Source organism: Caloenas nicobarica, chromosome 1 (genome assembly GCF_036013445.1).
Source record: "Caloenas nicobarica isolate bCalNic1 chromosome 1, bCalNic1.hap1, whole genome shotgun sequence".
Taxonomy (NCBI): Eukaryota; Metazoa; Chordata; class Aves; order Columbiformes; family Columbidae; genus Caloenas; species Caloenas nicobarica.
Genome location: NC_088245.1, coordinates 75,582,718 through 75,593,502, shown reverse-complemented (window position 1 = coordinate 75,593,502; position 10,785 = coordinate 75,582,718). Strand labels below are relative to the sequence as shown.

The 10,785-nt window shown below is 41.5% G+C and overlaps 1 protein-coding gene across 1 annotated transcript in view; it reads left to right on the top strand.

The window, feature by feature from the left end:
* Positions 1-410: 410 nt before the first annotated feature.
* The window catches only part of ARHGAP8 (Rho GTPase activating protein 8), an 84,619-nt gene continuing 74,244 nt past the window's right edge, over positions 411-10,785 (top strand). The window contains exon 1 of the mRNA XM_065638176.1: positions 411-465. The gene's annotated coding sequence lies outside the window, so the exon portion shown is untranslated. The remainder of the gene's footprint in view (positions 466-10,785) is intronic.

Below are 10,785 nucleotides of genomic sequence, written 5' to 3'. Positions count from 1 at the left end.
AGCTGCCTCTGTCCCGCTCCTGCGGGAAACGAAACCGAAAGGCCAGGGCCGGGCTGTGTCTCCGACACCCGCCGGCAGTTCTGCCAAGAGCTGCCTCCCACCCGCCCCGCTTCACCTGTGCGGCCCGAACCCCTGGCACCCCGCCCCGCCAGCCCGGGGCAGATATCGCTTCCCCCGCGGAGCCCCTTCCGGGCCCTCACGCCGCCTCCATTTGGGTCAGCGGGGCCGCCACCGCCCCGCCCCGGGCCTGAGGTGAGGGCGGCCGCAGCGCGGCCCCACAGCTGCCCGCCCCCCACGCTGCCTGCTGGGCGTCGGAGGCGCCCGCCGGGCCCCGTCCCGCAGCTTCGTCCCTCCTCCGGCCGCCCGCAGGTGAGACCGGCCCCGGGGCGGCGCTGCCGCGGCCCGCCCGCCTGGTCTCGGCCGGGAGAAGCAGCTGTGGTACCTGCGAGTTCCCACCGCCGCCAGGTACGTGAGGCCGGCCCGGCCCGGCTGCTCGCCCCGAGGAGTGCGGGGGGCCCAGGCTCGTCTGTCCCCGGGGACCCGCTGCGCCCCGGCTCCTTATCCTCGGGGACCGCGGTGGTTTCGCCCGGGGCGGCAGCGGTTTCCTCCTGCTGAGGGAAGGTGAAAGCAGCCGAGCTGCCCGCGGAGGGAGGAGAGAAACTCGCAGCCGAGAGGGGTTTGGGGGGTGGCGGGGCAGCGCGGCCCGGGCCTCCTCGCAGAGACCCCCGGGGCTCTTCCAGAGAGCGCTTGGGAGATGTGTACGGGTATATGTGGGTGTAGGGGGCTGTTCAGCCTGGAGAAAAGGAGGCTGAGGGGAGACCTCATCGCTGTCTACAACTCCCTGAAAGGAGGTTGTAGCATGGAGGGTGTTGGTCGCTTCTCCCAAGTAGCAAGTGATAGGACAAGAGGAAATGGCCTCAAGTTGCACCGGGGGAGGTTTACATTGGATATTAAGATTAATCTCTTCACAGAAAGGGTTGCCAGGCCTTGGAATAGGCTGCCCAGGGAAGTGGTGGAGTCACCATCCCTGGAGGTGTTTAAAAGACATGTAGATGAAGCTCTTAGGGACATGGTTTAGTGCTAGAGTTGGGTTGATGGTTGGACTTCATCTTGAGGGTCTCTTCCAACCCAAATGATTCTATGATTCTATGTCAAACCAAGTGCTCTTGTGCTTCTTGTTGTAACAACCTGTTGTGCTGCCCTTTGGGTGAAAGGTGCCCTGTCTAAAGGCAAAGCAACCAGTTGTTTGGTCTGGGATTTCCCCACCCCCTTTTTGCCCATCGGGTAGTGGCTGTACCAGGCTCACGCCACAGAAGGTGCCTGGGTAGGCAGGCTTTTGGTGTGTGCTTTCCATGGACTGTTTTCATTTTTATTGTTTCTCACACTAATAAGATTCAAAGGTCATAACAAGACATGGGTTTATACTCTAATAGGTATGATATGAGGCTGTCGGTTTACACCAGTGCTTACATTTTAGTCTGAAAGCTGAGTCTAGTGGTTATTTGCACAAGGATATGACTCAGCCAAATAGGATTTCTTACATTAAAAACATGTGAAATAGTTTGCTGGGTTTGATGGTAGGTAGGTGAATTTGTCTTCTTGTGGTCATCCCCACTGACTTTGTGGGAAAACTTCATAGGATGAAACGTTTCTGCCCGTGAGTCCTATTGCAGAATTGGAGCTCGTGTCAGTGTAAAACCTCACAAGAAACACTTTTCTGTGTCCAGGGTAAAAATTACGGTAAACATTATGTGATTGAGGTTCAATACTATAAGCTGTAAAACAACTCTTAAAGAGCATCTCTAGCTATATATTGGTATGTTGTACGTGTAGGGTTCTCTTTCGTCTTTTTTGTTACCAGTCCTTTGAAAATGAATTCCTTGTCACCTCCATTATAGTAGGTGTAGATATATTCTTTGTTCATTTTTCAGCATTCTTTCTATGTGTGTTGCATCATATTTTTTGGCATGTAGCTAAAATCTGTATTGGTGTGCACGTGCATAAGGAGCTGAATTCATGTTGTATGTGAAACTTTGGTTTTGACCTTTCTGAATGTCTGAGCAATGACCTTGTTATTTTGCAGTAAGTTTTCCAGGCAGAAGGTGGCACCAGGTTTAGTTAAGGCCGATTTGACTCCTGGTAGGGCTGTGGTAGGCTGGGAGTACAGACTGGAACCGGTTCCTCTCATTCTCTGCCATTAGCATTCCTGCAATTCCTCACATCCAGCCCCCCCTTCCAAGAAGTCATCCACCAAAAGGGTGAAATCCTTTAGGGCAGACAAAAGAAGATTAGCCTCTCATCCCACACTTGCACAGCAGGTAAGCAGCTCCCCTGACATGCAAGGGAAAGGCCCATTCCCCTCTAGGTGCCTTTCCCACAAGGGTAACTGAGTGCACAGCTGGGAGTTTCCTGTCCTTGATGCTCTGTGTTGTATTGATGACTTTGCTGGGGTTTGGGCATTTTTTTTTTTTTCTTTTTAACACAAATGAGCTATTGGCCTATGACTCAGTCTCTGAGCTGAATGATTGCTGAACTTCATTTCATCTGGTCTTTTACTTCTGCAAGTCCGTCCTAGGTGGCTGGTTGCAGGAGTAAAGCTCCTCATAGAGCAGTAGTCAGGGCTGCTGAAAGTAGGAGCCTTGCTTCTGACACCAAAGCCTCTTCCAAGAAGGAGTGACCCCTGCTTTTGGGTGGTTTTTTGGCACGTAAGTGTGATTTTTGCCACTGGTGTGTTATGGAGTTTGGTAAGCTGCCTGAAAGAGCGAGCCATGTTAGCCTCAAATCTAGCAGTTTGTTGAGAGGTCTCTGAATAGATCTAAGTCAGGCAGTGATTTTTTTCCTGTAACAAAATAATTTATTTTTTGAAGTTGCTTTTACACAAGTCACTTATTCCGTTGTCATCAGACAAAAATATGGAGTAAAGGTAGGTGGAACTAACTTTAGGAAGTGAAATGAACCTGAATTCCCTGTGTGGTTTTCTTCATTGTTAGAGCAGGAACTGAAAAAGTAAATAAGCATGGAGAGATGTAAACTGTATTTTTAAAGTTCTTCTGGATTGGGTAAATGTTTCATAATAGTACCGCTGGGGAAATCTGTAAACAGTATTTTTTGTACTCCCCATGAAATCTTAAGCTTTTTTTTTTTTCTTCAAGAGTATGAATAGAGCCATGAAGTCATTGTCTGACTAAGCTGAGTATTCTACATCCTACATGGGTATTGGTTTTTATTGGTTTTAACAGTGTTTTTTCAGATAAATTGTTCAGAGTCAAAACAGTCCTTGGTGTAAAGGTTTTGTGTGCAGTATAGCTGTAAGTGTTTATGCCATGCTGACTGGATTGGTTTAATTTTGAAATTCAGATACAACAGAGCAGTCATTGTTTAATAGGCATTGTTTTATTGAAACTATAATTTACATTTTAAAAATTACAAATGTTTCAATTATTTTTAATGAGACTTAACAGACCAGGATAAGGGTTCTCATCCCCTACACCATATAAACCACAGTCCAAGATGCTGCTGTGGCTAGGGATGTAGGATGCATCTCTGAGAGGTGGAATAAGGGGTCTAGGCAGGTAGCTGCTCAGGAATGCTTTCAGATTTCTTCTCAGCCTCCACACCATCATAACCCACTGGTTTTAACTGACACCACTCCCACCCCTTATCCCTCTCCCTTATCCTCCCTCCAAAAAAGTGTGTGTGGGGGCAAAAAACAAAACAAACCTTTAGAATGTGTGGGTAAAAGTACTGATGATGGTAAAGTTTAAATCAGCAACGTCAAAGACTGAAAAGGAATGAAAGTACAGAGTAATTGTAAAAGTATTGCCAAATACCTTTATTTTAGCAACGCTGCTGGATATTACTGTGATAAGGCACAAATTGTGTTTTAGGTATACACTGCTCAAGCCTGACAGCTTAAAAACTGACAACTCGGTGCCTTTTCAAGGAGACAATTATCAAAAAAGCTTTCTTTGCATCAAATGAGAGGCTGGCAGTTAGTATTACCAGTATACTAAAGAGTAGCTTAGTTGAACCATCAAATTTTCCCTAACCCTAACTAAAATAAGCTCTTTTATGAAATATAAGGCAATTTTAAAAGAGAACTAAATATAGTCATTGACTTGTAATATCTGGTTTAAGCAACAAGAATATTTGAAGGAAGAAAAAATAAAGAAGAAATTATTATTTCTTCTCTGCTTGTAGTAGAAGTCTTACTTTGTTCACACTTACTGAATCCTTCATCCTTTGTTACTGAATTCACTTTGTATGATACTGATGCAGTCCATATTCTTTGAGAGTTTTTTTCCTCCTCCTGCGCACTCTGTCTTTTGGAAGCATAGGCTTTGATCTATGATGACAGTAATTTTCACAGCATGTGCAGACAGTGGCTGCAGATGGGGAATAAGTATCATGAGCTGACTAACACGTAAGAAATAACAATCCTCTAATCATGCAAATATGGGATACGATAGGTCAAACCATGCATTTGTAGGAACTTTTGAATCCTGCGAGTGCTGACATTTATTACACTTGGGGCTACAGGTGCCTCTGAGAATCAAGGACTATGTGTCTGATGCCAGGCACTCAGCACTGAGTTCCAATGTTATTTGGATTTTTCTGTAGATGTGTGGCTATACTCAGTTTGCTTTTATTGTCAAGCCTATTCTATATGTCAGGCTAGTCTCCATATTCTTAGTTCTTTGGAGAGCAAAGCATCTATACATACACAAATGGTTTCAGGGAAACCCAACTATATGTAGATAATTCCTTTAAGCTATTTTTTCATTATTTTAAACTGTTCCAAAAGTAAGGATTATAGTTCTGGTTTTACCGTTCAGGGAGCATGGCAGATCTGTCAGTCAGGGGGAGCAAGCTAGGACTGGGTCTCCTGAGGGAACTCCTGTGTTTATATTACTTACATGTCTCTTGGCTAACTCATAGGTAGTCTTCAAACCATCTAAGAGAAAAGTTTTGTATAATGACTTGCAGAGTTTCTCACTGGAAGTCACTGGCAGAGGCAAAAGTGGATTCCAGATCATCCATGTTAGCTCTGAGACTATCCCTTATCCGCTTCCCTGCATGCAAGCCTTGCCTCTATGACTGCATCCACATTACTTAATGAGAAGGAAAGACAATCATCTTTTCATTAGAAATGAACGATGGCTCTTCAGATCACATTATCCCATGCAGAAGCCAAAGAAAGAGTTATATGGAAAGAAAAAAAATACTGTTCTGAGCCTGTAATTAAAAATAAGTCTTTGCACATATGCGTAGGGACCTATAATCACATCATTGAGGCAAACTCATCTCTGGCACTCCTGAAGGCTTGTGTGCCAAGCCTAGGGAGCGCACTGAAATTCTTGTAGCAAGCTCTGTGGCTTTGTATCCATATATAAACTTTTAATTGTAAAAAACATGGTAATTCTATTGTAGGATCATATTGACACCAGTGTAGGTCATCATCAAGGCTGAATCTCAAGATTAGCTGTATGGACTTCTAAGTCTCGATGTGATGGAATAACTGATAGCAATTGTAGGTTGCTATTTCTGAGGCCAAGCAATGTAAGAGGATGTAACAGCTGATGTGATGATAGGAAAAAAATGGTGGGACAGAAAAACCTTGAGTTTCATTTCAAGCTACATTAGTGAGCACAGATTTTCTGCTTATTATCCCCAGTTGGGACTCATTCAACTTCTCTCTTATCTCATCTCCTCTCTCTTGTCTTGTTCAAATCCCATTTCTTTCACTTAGCCTTTTCAGTAACCCTTCCTCAACTCCCATCTTACTGTCATGCTTCTTTTGAGGTTGGAAAATTTCAGACCACAAAGAAGAACTGAAAACAGGGTCTCAGACTTGGAAGTTTCAGGTGATACCAGCTAGACTATGATCCCAGTCCTGTCCATAGTAAAGAAAATCCCCAGTAGTGTAACTCCATTGCCTTTCAGCAATGTCTGCCTTAGAGGCTTTTTCTTTGATTTGTTCACTCTAAAGGTGTCTTTTATACTTCTTTACATTAATATATTCTGGGAATAATTCTTCTAACTTTAAATTGTTAGTAAGACTGTAGCTGATGTGTGCTGTGCAGGACTTGTATTTCACTAGGTTTTTCTACCTTTGCGAGTAAGTCTGTTGAAGACTTTGGGCTTCTATATGGCTCCCACAGCCATCAGGGAATATGCTGCCTTTGGTGTGATGCTCCAGGATCGTGGTGATAAAGCTGAACATCTGAGATTCAAGAAGAACTTTCACCAGGAATTAGTTGTTCTGTGACATACAGTGACATTCTCTGACTTAGTGACATATGGTGACAGCATAGTGCAATGAAGATAACATAAAGAGTTACAACGTATACTGAGTGTCTGTAGATAGACACTTGAAAACAAAACAAAAGCATTTAAACTAAGCTGTAAACTCCTTTCAGAGTTCTCAGGCATTTGCATGCTCTCATGGTAGCCCTTGATGGGCATTTTGCTGGCCATCATAGGCTCATGCTGATGAGCATGGGGAACTTGGGCCAGGTGCAAAAAGGGATGCGCAGAAAAACATTACAAGGTTGTTTACAAGGAAATAGGCCTTTCCCCCCCACCTCCACTCCCAGTCTCCAAGGAAATATCTCTATAAATATCTGCATTTTCTTAATATTCTCCTGATATCATATAACCTACACTGTTACTGTCTGATGTTGCTCTCTCAAACCTCTGTTGCTTCATGCACACACACACACCCATGTATGTCTACTAAAAATATTCCAAGATGCCTACCAGCAAAGTAGCTGTAGAGCCACCTCTGTGTGAACATTAAAGAAAACCTATTCCATGTTGTTTGTTAGATGACTGAATATAAGGTCTATAAATGCGTGATGCTACATCCTGAAATACTTCCTGGTATTTTTTATCACATAACTAAGAAGAACTAGAGAAGGTTGAGAACATAAAGCTAGTGAGTCCATTTTTATTTTCAAGAAGGTATTGAATTTTAGGGAAAAATGCATAACCTGCTATACAAGAAATTGGAAAGACCTAAGGTATTTACATTCACAGATTTTCCATATCCATCTTCACTCTTATCATTCAGTATTTTAACCTACTACATGAGGCAGAAAAAAACCCCACAAATCATTTTATTTGTTATATAAGTAATCTTTCATGTGTTTACTCATACAAAATATGTAAATAAATGGAAACAATTTTTAAAGTTGAGTTTTATGGGCTTTTTTCCTCTAAATGGCACTCTCCCTTCTCTTCTGGTAGACATTACTAATGAAAGCATGGAAGCTGTCCCAAGCTTGAGAAGCCCTTTGCTTGTAACTTAAGTTTGAGACTGAAATTCGGAAGTTTGGAGTGTTCCCTACAAAGCTGACTTTGAAAAAAGCCTGTTCACTAAGGGCTTATCTCTGTAGCTTCAGAGAATACTGATGCTCCCAGCAGTGCATTTATATTTAGCTTCAGTAAGTGTTAGCATGGAAACCATGGCAGATTTAGTTTTAAATCTCAGTTCGATATAACCATGCTCTTTTGCATGGTTATAGCGCTTATTGTAATGAAACAGGAATGAAAAGGTCACTTTTCTGAAAAATATTCTCTTGGTTTAGGTTTATGGTGTTTGCACCCCGTGTTTTAGAAGTTGAGAACTGGCAGCTTCAACCTACTTGTTGAATGTTAGCCAGGATTCTGTTCATGGTGGGAAGCTGGGGAGTCCCCTGCTGAAGCTGGGTGCTGTGGGGGTGACTTGCCACAGAAGATGGATAGTGCTTGAACTCCTCAGAAGAGAGTTTTTAATATAAGCAGTGATCCTATGCTTGGGAGGAAAATATCTGACAACACAGAAGTGGATCTTATCCCAATTCAGTCAAGGTCAGTATATTATGGTGGTGATTTCCTTGGGCACAGAATCCTACTTTGTGTGTGCAAGAATGCTGTTAAACCAGTACGTGAGTTTTCATGTTAAACTCTGAGGCCAGAAATAACTAGTGCCTGAAGGCTGAGTATCATCTTCCATGTTTTGCTATGTCCGTTGTGTCTTGTTTATTTGGCAATGTTTTTTTGATTTTGCCTAATGGTAGGAAAATTCTTTTGCAACAGTGTTCAGGTAGCAGAGTGACTTGTGGTTGTGTTTGCAGCTTTGTCTTTGCATCTGGACTTAATATACATACCGTTTTGCTTGACAGAAGATTAAGCAGACTTGACAAACTCGCAGTTGTAACCTTATCTTTGCAGTCAGAAGTCTACGAGTGAGGATAAAAGATATATTATTAAGACTTGCAAAGGAAAGTGCTGCAGGAAAAATGAAAAGGAAAAAAAGAAATTTTTGTGCTTGATTCAACAGCTGTCTTTGCAAGCAGAGCTTGTATTACTGCATATTTGTCTTATACAAATGCAAGTGATATTATAGGTCTCTTTTATGAGTATTGAGTTTAGTTCTGGGTATGGTGGTCTCATTGATTGTTTACTGTAACCTAGTGACATCCCATGTATAAATATTTAATGATTTGCTGCAGTTAAAATAGAAAGAAGAATGACAATGAAAGCTAGTAATTTTAAAGTAATTAATTGTAATTAGATTCACATATTGCATTTCCTATTTCCTGGTAACTTTTCTCATCCCTTATTTTTATATCGCTTAAAAAAGGCTTCTCTCCCTTCTGCAAAAGACCCATGAAAAGAAACTGGCCATTTGCTGAAAAACCTGTGAGGATATCCAAGTATAGAATGGTATCAACTAGGAACCATTAAAAGTACCAACTAAAAGAAATAAATTGTAAACTGGGGAAAAATTTTATCCTTAATTTCTTGTAGCTATCTTTGCTCTTAATTGTACTAACAGTAGGCAAAAGTTTTTTGACAGAAATGCCATTTTAATTGTAAGATGCCTTTGAATGATTAAAATAGCCTCTTGTTGCAGCCATAAACCTAGTAGGGCCCAATTATTATAAATGGCATTATTATAAATTCACCTTTCAGTCTCTCTTTTTTATTTCCTCTCTCTTCTTTCTTTCTTTCCCAGCAGACAAGAAGTGTGAATGAATTGGCTCTAGAGCCAAATGATCCTTATCTGCCCTTGGGATAACTTACTTAAAGCATTTTTTTCCGGAGGATTTTAAAGTCAGGTGACAAGAAAAAATTAAATTAATGTTTAAGAAACCTCATGAAAGCCTACAGAAGCCTGACTAAATGTATGAAAAAAGACAGAGGGGAATCATTGCAAGTCCTATACCAAAGACTGGATGAAAAAGCTGTAGCAGTTTACTCTCAAGTGACACTTTTCAACAGAAGCTCATAAGGAGCTCTGCTGCGATATGGTTACTGACATGGAATAGTATGCTTCTCCTCGAAGAGTCCTGTCTGTTTTCACCAAGTATCTACCAGAGGGGCACAGGATGGGGTGCAAGAAGGTTTTGGTTGTATTCGCTGTAGTCGGGGAGAGTGAAATCAAATTTCATTGTAATCCTAGTACTTGTGAAAGTACCTTGAAGCAAAGTATATTTCAGTGCGAACTAAGAGTGGCAAGATCTGATCAGTTGAGGAGTGGCAGAACTGCTTCCCAATTAATCAAGCAGGTAATACTTCTTTGAGGCATTGATTCATGAAAACCTTGAGCACATAATTCATTTTAGCTGGACTTCTGTTCAGTGTATATGTGAGCTGGTGCTTTGTGGCTGTCCCAGATGTTTTCTTCACCCTGGGCCTAATAGGGATATACAGCCATTTACACTGAGGCATGGCAAGTGTTTGTTCTTAATATGTAAATAGAATTGAAGAAAAGGATAAAAATCCATGTTTGGAAGGAGGCAGAATACATTGTCAAATGCTTTGTTGCATTGGTGGGATTCTCAAAGTTTATGATTGTGTCACTGTTCCTGAAAACTAATCTAGTAAGCAATGTGCAAAGTTGTGGTGGTTTTTTGTTGTAGTTTGGGTGTTGTGTGTTTGGTTGTGTGTGGTGTTGTTTTTTTGTGTTGTTTTTTTTTGGGGGGTGCGTGTGGTTTTTTGGTTTGGTTTTTATGGTTTGTGTTGTGGGGGTTTTTTTAATTTCTGTTGTTTTGGTGGGGTTTTTTTGTGTGTGGGTGAGTGATGTATAATTTTATTTGACCCTCTGAGAGAATGGCCCTTCATCCTGGCCCTGAATTATTTTCAGGGTTTGGCAGCTAAGTTGCTTAACAAAAAAAAAAAAACGAAGAAACAAAAACCCATAAACCTCATTTAGTAATAGTCATTCCAGTTGTTTCATATGGCATTTATTGATTATGGCCAAAAACTAAGACAAAGACACTAGAAAAATAAATCAGTCTAAAATAAAGTTTTTCTTACCAATCACGTCAGTAAAGCAAGTGTGTTACGTAGACTTTCTGGTGAGGTAAGCTGTGCGTTCACATCTTCAGAACGGGTATAAATGTTGCTCAAGAAAAACTAGGTATTTATTTAAAACGTTAAATTTCAGATTATGGCAGTTAGAGGAGAAGGGCCTCCTATGACAACCTTATTATTTCTGGTAATTGCATTAATGAGTAATTTGTATGTTCTTCTCTGCTACATGGCCTTCCTGTTTTCCATAGCTGACTTACGGGTAGCCTGTCCCCTTGCTTTTTTCTCAAACTCTTCACTCTTCTGTTTATATGCTGCTTATTAAATATTTATTAAACATATCAAAGGGTATATTGTTGGAAGATGCATAATATGGTAAGTTGCTGTGTGAACAAGCTTCTCTTTCAGGTCACCTGAAAGGCTTGAGTGCCTGAAAACCTATGAGTGTTTTTTTTTAACCTTGCTGCATTCTTTGACTTAATAAAA